General features: G+C 39.2%; 1 long non-coding RNA gene across 1 annotated transcript; it reads right to left on the bottom strand.

Moving 5' to 3' along the window:
- Window positions 1–1301: 1301 nt before the first annotated feature.
- On the bottom strand, window positions 1302–3729 carry LOC114569219 (uncharacterized). Its single transcript, XR_003694384.1, has 3 exons — window positions 3312–3729; window positions 2752–2847; window positions 1302–1695 (listed from the first exon to the last, which is right to left on the bottom strand). It is a non-coding gene; the product is annotated as an uncharacterized LOC114569219 (long non-coding RNA).
- Window positions 3730–18673: the final 14944 nt, after the last annotated feature.

Genomic DNA, 18673 nt, shown 5'->3' with positions numbered 1-18673 from the left:
CAACTGAGAGCAGCGAAGACCCGTAACTGACCCAATCAGGCCAAACAGTTGTACTTTTCTAACTTGTAAAATGTTGCAGCAAATGCTATATGTATTAAAATACTGTCGGTGTATCAACAATTTCACACAATGAAATCCTTACACAAGTAAATAACAGTATAGTATTATATATAACTAATAAAGTGCAGGTTACTTAAAGAACAACTGAATATAAGAAATGGGTAGAAAAGGAGACAAAAACTTAAAAAGTGTACAGATAGAGCAATGTTTGTTAGTAAGTTAAACAGTTATACAGTTAAAAGGATAGCTCAGCATATTTGAAGTGCGGTTGTATGAGCTACCTATGCATAGTTAGTCTTTTCCCTTATGGAGATGGTGATTAGTGCATTCACTATAAGGAGTTTGGGGGAGATGTCCCTTAGCCCTGTATTACTATGCCAACTCATGCTGGTGGAGTGCAGCGAATCACTCAACACGCCAAATCAGAGCAGGGGAGTTGGTGCAGAAATACATGGCCCAAACTACACTACAAAAAAAAAGTGCAAAAATAAATGTCTGTCTGGCGGCAAACTAAAGCAGAGACAACATTTTGTGTACATTTGAACAGACATATATTTATTATTTTAGGTAAGCATTTCCTATGTGGTAAAAAGGCATTTTTTCTACTCACCCCCACAGTACAAGGATGACTTCTGCTACAGTGACATCTCCCCCATCTCCTTATAGTGACTGCACTCATCGCCATCTCCATAACTATGCATAGGTACCTCAGAGAACCCCATTTAAAAAAATGCTAAACTATTCCTTTAATAAAAAGTGTTGCCTGGACAGTAGGTGTGCAAAAAAATTGATTCACATTTGAATCGCGATTCAAGCTCTACCGTTTTTTAAATCGAAAATCTAGGGCTGCTCCCTCTTAGTCGACTAATCGGTCGTTTTGGTCTTAGTCAACTTAGATCTCTTTAGTCCATTAGTCATGTTTGATGCTTTTTTCATGCTGAATAACTTATTTCCAAGAAACGTACGAGCACATCTCTGGTAAACACACAAATTAAGGGTTGACATTTTACCTAATAGATATCACCGTGAAATCTACTTTAATAACTTTCATTAAGGCAGTTATTTGTTGTATTACACGTTTTCTGAAATGTGTTTAAATATGCAAAGGAGGCATTATCTTATTCAATATATGCATCCTTTTGCATGACTCTTTGCGGAGAAACTCAGATTTACAGATCTGTCGATTAAATCAACTAATCGATTAGTCGATACAGTTGAATGAGTGTTAGTCGACTAAGAATTTCTTCAATCAAACACAGCCCTACGAAAATCGATATTGAATCGTGACATTTTCTGAATCGTGCACCCCTACTGAACAGTAGTAGTTGTGGATGTCAGTTAACATTCTAATTTTTTTACTTAAATACTTAGTAAGGACAGCAAGGTTAGATTAGTTAACACCTTCTGAAATGTTTCGAAGGTGTACCTCAGTTCCTTGGGAAACTGAATGTTTCAGGCATATCAGCCCAAAGAGCAAAACAAAGGCCGTTAGCAGGTCAGGGAGGTCTTGTAAGACGATGTCTTCTTCTAGAACCACAGCTACATTTGCAACTTGCCGGAGCCGTACTTTGATCATCCTCCATAGTAAGTATCCCCACAATGAGGCTTTGTCTGCTCCTCTTCTGGGTCAGTATCCTTGTGATGTCAGACAGGAAAGACAAATATATGATTAGTAAATCAAACTGACAGACATTTTACAATCTTTAGAGTATTTGTACATGTTGTATTAGTACTTTTACTTCTTCCCCTGATTATAAGCGTGTATCTAGTAGGGCTGTCAAAGAATATTCTAAATTTGAATATATATTCAAATTGTTAAAAAAACAACTGAGATTTGAAAATGAAAATGTACAGTTTAATTATATATTGTAAGAAAGTTAAAAAACTGCACTACTGCGGCTATCTGCCTCACGGGATCGTTTGCTGCTTACTAAACGTTCAGCTTTCTGACAGAGACAATCTGGGTTCAGCAATTGGTCATGCTGATGACCTATCAGGCGGCTGCCGGTACCGGAAATAAACAAACAAAGAGGGCAAAGAAAAAGAAGACAGTACAAAGACGCTAATGTAAATCTTAAATTTCAGAGATAACGAGAAACAATTGTCATACAATTCATGGAATAGGAAGAGACTTGGTTGTTAATCACCAAATTATAATAAGTAATAAAACGGTCCCTTTAGAATTGACAGAAAATAAGACCTCCCTGTGCTGTGTATCTGACAGGAGAGAACTGCGTTAATACCTTCAAAAGAGCATAAGTTTAGTATGAATACGTTATATTAGAAGCTTTATTATATATCGGCTATATAAAGAGTCTAATTAACAAAAAATATTAATTTAAGTTTCCAAAATTAGGTATCTAGATTAATTAATGAGTAAACATGGATTTGATGACAGATTTCTGACTGAGTTTCTTATCCGTTACACAACTATACATTTCAGTGCAGTTGCAATTTTGGGGCTTTTAGATGGCACTAAAGAGCACCAAACCAAATTTCTCAATATTGCAGCTTAAATAAAGAATATTAACAGCAAAGTACATCTATTTGAGACACTTCATGCATTTAGATAAAAATGGGCAAGGACAACAGTGGATAGATAAACTGGAATGGAAAAATGGGCAGTGTTAACTGTTTGGTAACAATCCTAGTCAAGTACAACATAAACAGGAGTTGCTAATAACCACTCACCAGACAACTCCTGAACAGCTTCTCGTGACTTTCACAGATATACAAAGGAAGGCCCTTCAAGGCTGCAGCCTGTCTGTGTGCTGTGATGTCATTGGTCTGAAACACAAAAAGATGGATGAAAAACATTAAAACAAAATCTAAGTAACAAGCAGAAAAGCCAAAGCTATACGCAAAGGGACTGGCCAGTTAACAATTGAGCAACTTCTGTGACAGCTGCCTTTTTTTATTTACTAAGGCAGAGGACTAAAACTGAATCACACAATTAACTGTATTGGTAAGTATTGGTAAACCGCTGTTTTCTTCCACATCGAGCAAATTTTAGTAGAATCTAGGGGTAACTCAAAACTTACAATATAATAATGCTTTTTAACTGCTACATGTGCCACTTTGTTCAGCACCTAGTCGCTACTTTTTCTGTACGTTAGGTAGTGTATAATGGGTTAATTCTAATGTTTGATACTATGATAAGCTTTATATATCTTGCAGTAAAAAAATCCCACGATTTCTTGCAATACAACTGTCAACATTTTCCAAAATACTGAGATTACTAAATTAATCACCTCTTCATCCAGTCCCTTAAGGAGTTGATCCATCTCAGACGGAAAGCTGGCCTCCTAGCCCGATAGAGTCTAAGCAGTCCTGGAGTGTGCTGATTAATGGCTGCTCTAAAGTTGTCTAGTAGGTTCTTGTGGTGATCCGATAGAACTCTGCCTGCCTCTGTGATACAGACAGTAGGCCTGGTGCTTCAGGAGAACAGCTTCATTGAGGTTGGTGAATTTGCAGGATTTACATTGCATTCAACTCAAGCTGAAAGATAAAGGTTACAATATATTGGTAATAAGCAAAACATAGGAGAAACAATTCTTAATCAGGTTCTTAATCAGTTTAAAACATTGATTAATTGTGGTGCAACAGATCAGTTGATCCATACACATACACGTATATTTTAGGAGTTGAGCCCCGCGTCAGTCAAGCGCAATAACATTAATTATTAGACCCCGCTCAATCTCGAAGGCCGGCGAGCGTGTCAGCTGCGTGGCATGTCCGTTTTTATTTGGGCTCCCATGTTACCAGGTTAGATCTTACACACCGCCTGCGTGACACGCACGTCTCAGGCGCGGCTCGAGCCACACCGAAAAACGCATGCATGCTAGAAATAGAACCGATAACTCGTGTTGGAAGCATTTCCAGGCAAAATAGAATATAAAAATATGTTTATATGTCGTTCAGACACGAATACATATTAATAAATGAACTGTTGATGTTTGAAAGCCGAGATTTTCTAATATTGCACCTGTCAATACAGAAGGAAATATTCTGGAGCCTATTTTGCCGTCAATACTGCCGACGTTGTCTTTTCTGTAATCAGATCTGTAGATATTTATGTTTAACACAGTATTTAATTTTATCAATGAGAAACATACAGTACATGTGTACAGACAAGGCTAGCAGCAGCATTGTGTGTAAAGACAGAAAAATCCACGCAGCTGAAACGCAACAGAAACGCCACGCTCACGCCACGCAGGCAGTGTGTAACCAGCCTAACTTTGCTATCTGTCTTATAAAACCTCCTTGCTTCTCTCCTGAATCAGAAGACAGAGAGATGCAGGTGGAAGTCTGTCTTGAGGCAGCATGATTTAGCTAGCGCAATCTATTCTTCTTACCTGTTATTTAGACATTATACTTAGACTAACGCTAACTCACGTTAGTACTAAAGTTACTTTAAAACACTATTCACAACACTGACTTGAATTGAACCCAGCTAGCTAGGTTGTTTAGGTTTAAGCAACCAAAAGCCGACCCTGTTAGAAATGTATAACGTTACTAGCTAGCTAACGTTCCCGCAATTACGAAATAGTAGAATCACACAAGTATTTTAACTTAGCTAACGCTACCGGTCTGAAAAGCTTTTACGAAGTTTAAACGGTAACCTTAGCCAAGTTAGCTACCTGCTTAGAAAAGTACCGCATTTATCAGCTAACGTTAGTCTTAGCTAACGGTAACCTTGCTGCTAGCTAAGCAGAAGCTAGCGGCTAACGTTAGCTTTGGGCCAAACTGTTGTCAATAAAGTAACACTGCCTACCTTATCCACTAATGTATCACACAATTATACAATTACACAATTTATATTTTAAGTGAAAAAAAGGTTCAAACTTGCCTGTGCGGACCAATTGTAGTGTGGGCTCCAGGTTTCATGCAGCTCCGCTGCAACAGCCAGTGCGGGGATCTGATGACTTCAAGTGACTATCTTCAACTCGGAAAGTTGGCTTTCCCGCATTTCACAACAAAGACATATGAGTTATCAGAACTTTCTCCACTTGTTGTGGACATTTAAATATAAGTTGTGCATCCCAACTAAATTATGTATTTTGTAATGACTTACTAAATGCCGTTGAATCATACAAATTTGAACTTTTGCTGGAGTGACTTACATTTTTTAGTCAAATATTAATAATTTACATTTTCAATTCTTAAACACTTAAAATAATTTTTCATGTCAACAATATTAAGTTGGAGTTTTTACAGTGTAGCAGCTAACGGCTAACAGCTATCTGGCTGTACACACTCACCGGAGGGCAGCTAGCAGCTAACAGCTACTACCGCACTATTGTTTTTTTTAGGGGGGAATACACTTCAAGACATGACATGACCTGTCCTCTGGAGGACATAGCCACACCACCACCGCTCCGTGGATTGTTATTGGGATGATTATCACAGAAGCCTGTCTGAATACACTCACCAAACGGCAGCTAGCAGTTAACGGCTATCAGCTAGCAGGGCAAGCTAGCTACCGGCAGGATCGAGACAGGGACCAGGGTAGGTGAATTTAAACAATGTCTGAGTTGAAAACGCATCTTGTTGACACGTAAGGGCCCTGTTCTTGTGGCACAGACATATTAATTGCATTTTGTGTCTGTTAAGAGGCACAAAGGCACTCTAAAACTTGCCCCGAGCACTGCCGTTTTAGCTCAGGGGACGCTTGTAGTACGTAGCTGCAGCTTCTCCGTGTTACCTGCACTGATTCGGGTCGGGGTTTTTTCTATCGAAAGTACTCGCGTAGCTATAGCGATCAAGATTAACGTAAAAATTGGCCGGAATTCTCCTTTAATTGGCCATCTCTAAGTAGTAGTAGACACACTCACTGGCTTCAGCTTATATTTAAATGTATTTATTTCAATTATCCTCGTTATTTAAAACAGTATCTTGTACCTTATACCTCAAACTATGAATTTCGGCACTCTATTCAACTCTACTTCTCTGTCCCACGAGTTAAAAAAAGTGGCAAAAGAGCTTTTAAGTTTAAGGCTCCATCAGATTGGGATAATTTATATGTGGAAATAAGATTAATTTCATTAGTTGGTTTGTTTAAACATGCCCTGTCTGCTCATTTTAAGATGAACTGCCATTGTTACTAAAGGTCCAGGCAATCCTTATGTCTACTGTCTATACCTAATGTTTATAATTGTCTGTAGTTGGAAATCTACTCACACTCTACTGTTTACTTATTTACTTATTATTGGCCATGACAGGCCATTTGGTGGTTGTAATGTATTGATGAACATATGTATTTTGTTGTTGTTCTTTTTTGTTTTGTTTGTATATGTACAGTATGTTGCAGTTTTGTTAATTGTAGTTTTATTTTATTTATTAATGTGTTTTTGATTGTGGTATATGTTGGGACACCCTCGAAATAATAAACTAATTTTGACTATATATATATATATATATATATATATAATTACACACACAAATGTATACATATACGGGAAAGGGAAGTTTGGGATCCCCCTAGAGCTGCTGCACTGGCGATCCAACCCCAGATAAGCAGACAACGATGGATGGATAGATACATATGCATAAAGGTCCTTTATTGTCACATAGTTACGTGATTTTCTTTTATTCAGCTTCTTTTGTTGGTTTATGGTTGTTTTTTGTTTGTAAAACAGAAAAGCTATAAATGAAATATGAATAAATGAGCAGCCTATCTTTACAGCCGGGCGGTTACAGAGGACAGAAGAGGCGGCTCCTCTATAATCCAATCCATCGATTGGATAATTGAGTCAGTGCGGGATAATGAAATCCCTCAAGGTTGTTTTCTCCGTCCAACTGTCTCCTCTCGTAGACTTCTCTCTTTATCTTCTGTTATCCGTCCATCAGTCTCTGTCTGTTTTTTTTGTTGCTGAAGCATTACAGAAAAGTGCAGTTTGACAAAAGAACTTTGAAAAAAGTGACAAAAAAATGGGCAAAAACAAATGAAAAATAATGACAAAAAATGACAAAAACATCAGGAAAAGTGACATAAAACTTGGAAAAGAGTGTCGAAAACGAAGAAAGAAATGTTGAAAAAAAAAGTTTTAATTTAAACGATGCAAAGACAATACGAGGGTTAGAAGAAGCTACAGCACTTAGTCAGGAGACAAAGCAAAACAGCTGTGTTGCTAAACAATCAATATGTATTTATGTGTGTAGCCGCTGGAGTTGCAAAATTAACCAACTCCCTCATGCAACCCCGACTTTAAAAGATCCAAACTATCCTGATAACAAGAGACAAATGTTGGGATACATGTCTGTGAACCATAAGTGTTCAGTGCCAAGTATGTAATGCAGATGTAATATCAAATGAAAGCAAAAGATGGCAGCATTAAGCAACTCTAAAATCACATCAGTGTGCATCTCAAGTTATAAACTGTAAATCACTTCTACATGCACTGGATTCTCCACGCGTAAACTTCACCCCAACCGGGGAAAACACAAGACTTTCACCCAGGAAACACACTCTAAAAACTAATTCAGGGGACCTTTAGTCATTACTTAAATATATATATTGTTGTGAAATAAAAAATCAAGTTCTGAGATACTGTTAGACTTTTTACTTGTAATTGTTATTTTATTGAGCTTGGATGACACACAAATTATGCATATTGATTCAATACACAATCACAACTTGTCAGAGCTTAACATTTTCAGTTAATCAAAAAGTAATTAAATTTTAAGTTCTCTTAATGTAAAATACAATTTGATGACGTGTCAACGGCCCACAGTTTCTCTCTCCTGCATGTGCGGGCATTTTCAAGGCCAGACGAGTGACCACAGGGCCACAGCTGAAACTCATTGAAGTGTAATGTGGTGAATGTTAAGTAATTTTATGCTTAGCTAATTACACATATTCGCTCAGGATTCTGTTGGTGATAGCCTACTGTAACCGAATACCGATATCTGGAAGTCCGAATTTGAGCAGTGTTGATAGTCTGTGTGACGAGGTAAAGTTAGCTAGTAGCTGTAGCCTGTCCCTGATTGAGTAGGCTTAGCTAAATGCGGGAGTAATAGGTGGCCAGGCAGCCAGGGAAAACGTCTTATAAGCTAACTTAATATGGGATTACCCATTAGCCACCGCTCCGGTTAGCATGTAGGCTAGCTACGTTTATAAACTACAAGTAGCTAATGTTAGCTAGACATGATTAGACTATGATTCAGATGAGAAGAAATACAAAAATATAACTCGCTAACACACAACCTATTTGTGGCAGGCTAACCGGAGCGGTTAGCCTGTAGGCTAACAGTAATAGCCACTGCTTGCTAAGAGGCTAGGCCTCCATTTTGGCTTGTTGATTTGGCCTGTTGCTGACCACTAGGCCTATTTGTTCAGATATTTTGCTCAAAACCAGTCAGTTATTTAGGGCCCTATGAATTTTTATTTTTTCCTAAATTTTGTTTTTTTTGTCTTTTTTCCAAATTAATTTTTTTTTTCCATCTTAATTTTTGGGAATTAAATTTTTTACCTTTTACTCGTATTTTACCACAAAAGAGTGTGTTTTTAATGTTTATGAATAAAATGTAACATTACACAAATTGACTAAAAATGACCAGCGTTGGTCTCCTGTTCTCTGCTGTTAGCGAGCAGCTGCTCTCTCCCCTGGTCTCAGTGCTTGTTTTCAACAGACACACTATGACAGCCTGCTCTCATTGTCTGTTGAGAATTTATTTTGAAGAACCATATTTCATTTATAAGGGTTAATAAGTTAATATTCATGTTAACACAGTTAATGTGATAAATAATTAGTTAAAAACATGGATTGAAGTTCTCCGTCGCTACAACGGATTTCCATCATTCAAACTTCACAGAGGCGACTTATGAGATCACTGTAGATCGGAGGAGAACAAAAACGTGTTGGCTGATTTTTATTGACAGATTGTCACACTTTACAGTCAGCGTGTAAGCGCCTGACCAATGACAGTGTAGTGACCCACACAGGGCGGGATCTAAACACAGAGCGGCACTAAAGTTTAGCTGCTTAGCTAGCAAGGACTCGTCGCGCTGTTATGTTAACAATTAGTTTTTAAGCTTAGACAACACGTGAGAACTCGTCTGACAGAGTCTCCTGTTGTGTGCTACATGTGTGAAATAACAACAATAACCTGGACTTTGCCTGGGGTGTATCTGTGTAAACGGCTTCATTTAGCATCTCTCCAATATACATAATTCCATATAAATATTATATCTTGTTATAATTTATCTTACTTACCAGCATTACAAGGCTTGCTTTAAGATTGGCTCCCATCACAAAAAACACACTTGGCCACTGGTGGTCCACCCTGCCACCGGGCATTACAAGTTTCTAATAATTTTACTTAATTTATCTCCCTACTCAGGTCTTCAGTCACTTTGCCGTGTGCCTTGCAAGAACAAAAAACTCTAGCCTTAATCTTCTCCTGGTATCCTGGTATCCTGGTGTCATGGACCAAGGGGTTCAAGTTGAGACGTGGTCAGCCTCTCAGGACAATCTAGACATCACCTTCTCCTTCCCCTGAGGTGAGGAGCGGTCTGAGTCCATCTACAATTAGTGACGATGACACAGGTGAAACTTATTTAGTCACTGTATTGAAGACTCAAAAGTGAAATTAAAAATACTGTCTTGTGTGTGTGTGTGTGTGTGTGTGTGTGTGTGTGCGCGCGCAGGCGTGGCTTTCTGCCTTGATCCAGTATCCTGGGGTCGTGGATCAAGGGGTTCAATTTGAGACGTGATCAGCTTCCTGAAGAAAGCCGTGAAGAAGTACGGGGTGAGACAGAAACATTAACCCTTTAGTTTTCTAATTCAGATCTACAGTAAATAAATCAGTTGTGTTCACACACACACACCTCCTTGAATTATTTTACGTAATTTATCTCCCTACTTAGGTCTTCGGTAACTTTACGTAATTTATCTCCCTACTTAGGTCTTCGGTCACTTTGCTGTCTGCCTTGCAAGGACAAAAAACTCTAGCCTTAATCTTGTCCTGGTATCCTGGTGTCGTGGACCAAGGGGTTCAATTTGAGATGTTGTCAGTGTGAAGAAGCACGGAGTGGAACAGAAACATCAAATATGGACTGGCCTTGCAAAATGTGTAAACTTGCGACCCAGAGCAAAGAGACCCAGTGAGCAGTCTGATTGATGAGAGAAGAGATGATGATGTGAGTACTGTCAAAGTTGATTGAAAGAAGCTTTGCTCATTTGATGTTGAAATTAATGCCTGGAACTTTTGTTTTGGATCATTTTCATATGTACAAGTCAAAGGATGGTGATTCATGCACAGGGTCTTACTTAATTTTATAACATTGTACCTCCTCATAAAGCTTCTGAGTACATGTTTTGTGTCTTAGGAGTATGTAGCCTACAAATGCTGCTGTTTGCACTTTTAAGGATTTAGTGCTACTGTTAATTTTAATAAATGGTTCTAATTAATATGAATATTAGTGTCTGAATTTCTGTTCTTTTTGAGCACTCTTAGCTGCTGTCCGGTTGCCAGATTTTGAAATCCCCCTCATGCCTCTAAATACTCCTAGCAACCTTTCAGAAGGTATTTGTCATCTTCTTGCTGTTTTCCCTCAGGCACCCTCAAACAAACACACACACCATCATCATCTTCCTCAGATTGTGTTGTAATCATTTGAATTTTTCTCAAGGTCATGACAGAAGAGCAGACACAGCACATGGTAATCCTGAATATCATTTTGAAAAAAGTCTGATCATTAATGATATCTGTTTATATTTAAAAATTGAAGTCCTCTCTGAAGTCCTTATTGTCCCATCAAAAATCTTTAACTCTTTAAGACATTGCATCACAATAGCCTGTGTTTCCTAGGAGGCTAAGTTGCTCAAAACTCCAACCTTGGTTGTTTTGTGGGCAGCAGGAGCCCACAACCAAGGTTGGAGTTTTGAGCAACTTAGCCTCCTGGGACACACAGGAAAATGTCCTTATTATAGCACAGGGCTCAACTTAACTCTTGCAGAGATCAACTTAATTATTAAGTTCATGTTACTTAGAAATGGGTTTTATTGTGGCCAAAAAGCTTCTTCACCTAACTTAAAACATTATGTTGGATCAACTTAAATACTTGCATTCATGTTGACAATTGTTCAGTTCGTGTTACTTAGAAATGGGTTTTATTGTGGCCAAAAAGCTTCTTCACCTAACTTAAAACATTATGTTGGATCGACTTAAATACTTGCATTCATGTTGACAATTGTTCAGTTCGTGTTACTTAAAAATGTGTTTTATTGTGCCCAAAAAGCTTCTTCACCTAACTTAAAACATTATGTTGGATCAACTTAAATACTTGCATTCATGTTGACAATTATTAAGTTCATGTTACTTAGAAATGTGTTTTATTGTGGCCTAAAAGGTAATTCACCATACTCAAAACATTGCGTTGAATTAATGTAATTCTGCCAGCAGTCTTAACTTAAAAATTCTAGTGAAAAACGTTTTTGTTGATCCAATGTTTTATTTTTTAGAGTGCAAGGAGAAAACACAAGACTTTCACCCAGGAAACAGGTGTTCATGTCCTGAAGAAGTTAAGGAGAAAACACCAGACTTTCACCCAGGAAACAGGTGTTCATGTCCTGAAGAAGTTAAGGAGAAAACACAAGACAGGAAACAGGTGTTCATGTCCTGAAGAAGTGTGGTTCTGACAGTAATAAATGCATGGAATACATATGAATTACACAAACCCACGTGGAGAATCCAGTACACGTCAAAGTGATTTTACAGTTTATAACTTCCGATGCATACTGATGTGATTTTAGAGTTGCTTAATGCTGCCATCTTTTGCTCTCATTTGATATTACATCTGCATTACATACTTGGCACTGAACACTTATGGTTCACAGACATGTATCCCAACGTTTGTCTCTTGTTATCAGGATAGTTTGGATCTTTTAAAGTGGGGGTTGTATGAGTTAGTCGGTTAGTTTTGCAACGCCAATGGCTGCACAGCAAATTCCCTCTGGATAAATACATCTTATCCTAATATCGTTTAGCGACACAGCTGCCTCATTATTTTTACATACATATTAACTTTTCAGAAGCTATGTGTTAGGACTGCTTCATGGGAACAGCCCGAGCAAATTCACAACAGTTATCCTTTAATATATCCCTCTCTTTCTCTCTGTTTTTGTTGTCTCCTTTTCCCCCCTTTCTCCTCCCTCCTCCCCCGCTGCTCCCTCTCTCGGTCCTCCGCTGCATTATGACACACCGCATCCTTCCTCCCTTTCCTCCCTTTCCTTCCACCTCCATCTCTGTTCATCTTTTGTCTTTTCTCTCTGTGTCTGGTTGCTTTTCCTACAGCAACCAAACACACCTCCACCTCCACCCACACACATCCTGTTCTTCTCTTTCAGTCTCTCCATCCTCTCATTCTGCAGCTTCTTCCCTTTCCTTCCCTCCTCCCTTTTCCTCCTCTTCCTCCTCTCTGCGTCTCTGATCTCCTCTTGTAGTCTCGGCGGTAAAGTCTCTTAATAATTTATAAGAATCTAAAATTCAATGACACACGCACACAGGCACACACAGACGCACACACGCACACACACACACACACACACACGTACGCACATACACACACACACAGGCACGTACGCACACACATAGGCACGTACGCACACACACGCACCCACACACACACACGTACACACACACACACACACAGGCTTGTATGCACACACACACACACACACACACACACACAGGCACGTACACACACACACACACACACACACACACACACACACACACACACACACACACACACACACACACACACACACCCCACATCTTTTATTAACAGTGAGGAATGAGACCTCTCTGCTCCATCCATCCATCCCATCATGGACCCTGGCCACCCGCCTCTTTCTCTCTCCTTCTCTCCCTTGCCAATGGTTGCCGTGACAACCTCTCGTCCTAGAAACAGGGTGTAAAAAAGTGAAGCCCACTCCCTCGTTACGCCTCAACAGAAGCTCCTTTTTCTCTCTCCCATTGTCTTCATGTCACATTAACAAGAAAGAAAACCTCAGCAAAGTAAAATCGGGTGCATGGCAACATTTAAGAAAATAAAAGCATTTCCTGCAGAGAGTTTTATGCACACTGAATACTCTCAATAAGATTCCTGTCTATACTGAATTTTTTAAAGACTTTCCATTGACTATGAATATGAAACTAATCATGTTTCACATATCTTGATATATTCACAATTAACATTCGGTGTGTACTGTATGATTTATGCAGTTTAATTTGCATTTTGTGTTCACGTCTCTGTGTTTTTTATTTTGCATTCATCAGACTTTATTCTGACAAATCAGCAGGTTATACTTTCCTATAGTCGTTATTTTAATTTTTGCAGCTTAAACTGTTTTTTGTTTTTAAAAGCTTCACAATGTCTGATTTCAGTATGAAAGTCTTTTGGCATGTTTGGCGTGAGAGACGTTGCACACATTTAAATCCAAATTATATGATGTAGTTTTGGGGCCTCAGAACACTTATTTCTGCTTGGCTGGAGGGTGTGCATTATTTAAACATAACCGGAGCGTTCGTAGCTTTCTTAGCAGCATTACTGAATCAAATGCAGACCCTGACTTTATCTCACGGCTTCATATCACCCAAGGAGTGACTGAGCTCTGACTGGGAATTGGAGAGAGGTACGTTTCTGTAAACAGTCCCACATACGGTACGTTATACTGCCAGCCAGTTAGGCTACATTCAGACTGCAGGCAAAAGTGGCCCAAATCTGACCAGGTCAGACTTCTTCAGAAGTGGTATGAACACTCAAATCTTGCCCAGATCTGATTTGTTCAAATCAGATTTAGACCACTTCCATATGTGGTCCTGAATCAGACCCAGGTCTGATTTTTTTCAGTGTGTACAACCAAGGCGGATTTGATGCGACTTTTACGTCAATCTACATCGACATTTGTTACAATTATGTGCCGGTCGGGAGTTAGCCCTAGACACAGACGGTAACATTAAAATCCAATTTGGCTCCCTTTCTCTTCATTCTTCTCCTCCTCAGCACCTGCTCATTAATGTTACGGCTGCCATTACACAAACATTTTGAAATGAAAGCCAAAATGCTTACTTCCTCCATAACCTCCCTAACTTTAGTGCAACATCGCGCTGCGTCTGATGTCATTGTTATTGTTGTTTTGTGCATGCGGGTCAGTTCGAAACCACAAACTGTTCACACTGGAATCTGATAGAGGCCACATTTTAAAAGGTAATGTGAACAGCCAAACAAAAAAATCTGATCAGAGCAAAAAATCCGAATTAAGCGTTATGACTTGCGGTGTGAACGTAGCCTGATATTCACAATTGGAAGTTTGAGTTTTTGCCTTTGGTCTGGCTGATTTTGTTACGTTTCCAAGCAGTCTAAAAGATCGGGTTCCTTGAGACTTCTACACTCACCAGTCAGAAAAAACACCAGGTTTTTATAACCAAACAAATAAAAACTATTTGGTGTAATCGTTTTCATTGGGACAGTGTTTAGTAATTCTTTTCTACGATGTTAACCATTTACAGAAACAAATCTTTCTCCAGTTCCCAGTCAGAGCCCAGTCAGTCCTTAGATCAGATGATGTCATTAGATGATGCTGAAATACCCGTCAGTCTCTCTGGTGCTCTCTGAAGTCATGCTCATGGAACAAACCATCCCCTGCGTGACCCACAAAGCCCTAAATATCTAATTAAAACTGTATTTCCCCACCTAACATTGTTCCTACTCTACAGAAAATACTTCTCGTCTTTCCTTTTTTTATGGAATCAGCTCGGAAACGGAACAAAAACAGCCAGACCAATGGCAAAAACTTCCAATTGTGACTATAACTGGTCAGCGTTGTGTAATGAATGCTTAGCAGATGTCACTAAATGCCACTAAATTAGTCAAATTAACAACTCGCCAGGTGACTCACAGCTTTGTTGGGTTCATTATCTGTAACGTTAACCAGTCCGGTGGAATTAGCAAGATAACGTTAGCTAACTAACAATGCAGCGGCCAAAGCGGCATGCTCGGTCCCTCCACTTGTTTGCTGAGACACGGCGTTGACAGCCCCAAAGATGAATAACATGTTGAGCCATCTCCCGGTGTCCGCTCCTGTCTCGGCGGGGTCAGCCCTATGTCCCCACATCCCAATGGTCCCACAGCCCTATGTTCCCACATTTCTAAGAATCTTTTATTTCACTGAAAATTAGGCCCTATGTTCCCACATTTCTAATACATTTGTTTCACTGAAAATTAGGCCCTATGTTCCCACAGCCCTATCTTCCCACATTTCTAAGATATATATATATTCTTTTCACTGAAAATGTTCCCACAGCCCTATGTTTCCATATTTCTAAGAATTATTTTTTTTTTCACTGAAAATTAGGCCCTATGTTCCCATAGCCCTATGTGTGGGTTAGGGTTAGTAAGGTTAGGGTTAGTAGGGTTAGGGTTAGGGGATAATAGGTTGGGTGTAATTGGCTACCAAATTGGGAGAAAGGGGGATAAAATCTGATACAAATTCATGAAAAAGTAAATGTGGGAACATAGGGCCTAATTTTAGAAAAAACAATTGGCTGTGGGAACATTTTCAGTGAAAAAAAAAATTCTTAGAAATGTGGGAACATAGGGCTGTGGGAACATTGGTCATAAATTCACCCTGTCTGTGTTGCTTGGCGGTCATGCAAACATGAAATTGAAATTGAATGTGAATCACTAAAGTAGATATGAAACGAAAGCCAACTCAAACTATACTCTCATTATTTTCTGCCCCTGAAGCTACTGCAGCTTGATATCTCCACTTTTGAGTAAAACTGAAATTTTCAAACACTTAATTTCCTGCCTTCTGGGGGATTTTTTTGTGCATCAATTTGTGCCTTATCTGCATCAATTTATGGTGCAAATGTCTTTATTTATGTAAAGGAATTTATTATAGGTTTTTGGGGGAATTGCACTGGCCAGTTTGGTTGTAACACTCCCCTCCCCCCCCCCGCTCCTCCCCGTAAATTACGCCTGTGTCATCTGACAGGGCTGTGGGGGGAACTTCAGACCCAAAAGGTTGGGAACCAGTGATTTATAGCACGGGAGTCCTGGATCAGAGAAAGTGATGCCTGCACTTGTACCAACACATGAATTTAATTTCCCCTGGGGGATTTCCAACGTTGCTACCAACCAAGTGTTTCACATCAAGAAAAAAAAAAATATTGATTCATGAGCCCGCAGACTGGAAGGAGGTCGTATTTAACCGAGATTTATTCCCTTCAAACATGATTAACAGTGTCTTTGATAAATGTTTTGTGTACACCCATTTTGTATGCTTCACAAAGCAGTCAATTTAAGGCATGCACAGGCACAAAAAGAGTCCGGTGTCAGAAGATAGCAATCAATAAGAAGAGAAGGACATGCTTAAAAGGGCCCCCTCCTTCCCCCGAAACACCATCTTGGCGTTTAAAAAGAAGCAAGCTGGAAGCAGGTTATACTGAGCGTAACAAACAAGATTAAATACAAAAAGAGATCCAGAGAAACAGGGGAATAGAAATATAAAAATACAAAAATCAGAGTCAAGTCAAAAGAGAGTGTACAAAAGAAATGAAAATGATAAACAGGAAATGCACAAAAGAAGATACAACAAACAAAATGACACGAGAGGAAAGTGAACTTCAGAGAATCTTTACAAGACGTTCAGAAAAACTGTTGGAAACAAGAAGTTCTGCGGAAGATTTTCAGCATTTCCACTTTGCAATAAATATCAAACTTTCTCCATATATTTAGTTCATGTTACGGGTTTTTATGTTACTTCATCTAACTTTAAAGATAAGTAAATTGAGAAATAATTCCTCATTTAACAACTCAGGATTTTTGTTCCCAGTTTTATGGAACCTGAGTGATGTCTTGGAGATTTAAAAATAATTTAGTGCGCATTAATTGTTAATCATACGCTCAAATTAAACATTAATGGTTTTGAATTAACACAGTCAGTTATGATCTTGTTCTAAGGAATGTCAAAGGTAACGCTGTCGGGGCACCCCGGTATAGCTCTAAGATCTTACCGCGGTGCCGCGGGTTCGGCTCCGACCCATGGCCCTTTGCTGCGCATCATGTCCTCTCTGTTGCCCCTTTCCTCTGCAGACCTTCACCCAGAAAACAACCGTATAGGTCGATGGTGCAAGCAGGCGGGGACCTCTAGCCGTAGTAAGTATCGCGGGAGCAAACGAGGAAGTTAGAAGCCAAAGTATAAGAGCGCTAAAGAATAAGAGCGCCAAAGAATAAGAGCGCCAAACTCTGCGTAAAGCGGATGGTTCTGCGGAGGCTCCACGTAGAGCTTTCTCCGTAGTCGACGTAAGAGGCCTGAAGATAATACTTGGACGCTGGTGTGTGTGTGTCTGTGTGTGTGTGTGGGTGTGTGTGTGTCTCCCCTGTTCTTTATGACCACGATGGGAAATCTGTAGCAGGAAAAGTTAACCCTATCCTTGATTTCATGTTGTTTATGAAGAAGGAGAACCAGGAAATGAGTCGTGGGGGGAAATGCAATGCTGCTGATCGACATGCGTTGCCGCGAACGTGTAGTTACATTTTTCGAGAGGTGGCGTCAGGCTACAGCGTAGGTAAGAAGCATAAATCACGCTTAAGTCGGCCTTAAAGAGGCAGACAAACACAGGAGACACAGGAGTTATGTGCTCATTTTAGTAGTATACGTGACTCATTTTAAGCCAATTCCTGATCTTTACCTAACCCTAACCTTGTGCGTAACGTAACTATTTTTGTATCATAACTTTAACTGTACAAAATCAAAACAAAACATAAAATCCAAGTTTAGAACACAATTTATTATTACGTTATATCATGTTTTCTTTAATCTTTTTTTTCCTCCATGATGTGTTTTAGTTTGGGTTTTTTTGGGACGTTTTCTTTAAGTGGGGAACTGTTCCTGAACAGATCATTACAGGTTTGATATGGAAGGATTTCCCATGTCCAATCGTAGTTCTTTGAAAGAGAAGTGTCTGCTGAATTCCAAAAATCTTCCTCAGAACTGTCCCTTTAACTGAACGGATATAAACATTTTGGCTATATTAGTTTATAGTTTTTTATGTACATAATTTGTGCTATTTGAATTAGAGATAACTGAATATATTTGTGGAACAATTAAAACCCTTGCATATTAATATCATAACTACAATGTGAGTAAGTGAAAATCTCTGAAAGAAACACAATAAAGCAAAACACAGAACCAGAGATTTATGCTGCGAAAACAAGACTTTCACCCAGGAAACAGGTGTTCATGTCCCGGGATCCAAACCATCTTTTTTCTAATCTTAAATCGTTTTGGTGTCTAAACTTTGTGTTGTCGCAGCATGACTATCAACTAAACTCAACTGTAACAACCTCTAAGAGGACACGGTGCTCTGTACCCGGCTCACAGTCACCTTTTCTTGGCTGAAATTTAAATGTCATATGACCTGTCGGCGGTTGCCCATATTTTACGAATTGGTGTGCATGACTTTTCGTACAATATACAAACCCGTTTACAAGGACAAATCCAGGGCAAAATGAACCTTGGGGTTAACAACACTTGTACAGAGTTGACCGTTCTCTGGGATATGTTTTCATGCTAATCGAATGTGACCAGTTTTATCGCAA

This window comes from Perca flavescens, chromosome 15, assembly GCF_004354835.1.
Source record: "Perca flavescens isolate YP-PL-M2 chromosome 15, PFLA_1.0, whole genome shotgun sequence".
NCBI classification, from domain to species: domain Eukaryota; kingdom Metazoa; phylum Chordata; class Actinopteri; order Perciformes; family Percidae; genus Perca; species Perca flavescens.
This window is presented reverse-complemented; position numbering and strand designations above follow the sequence as displayed.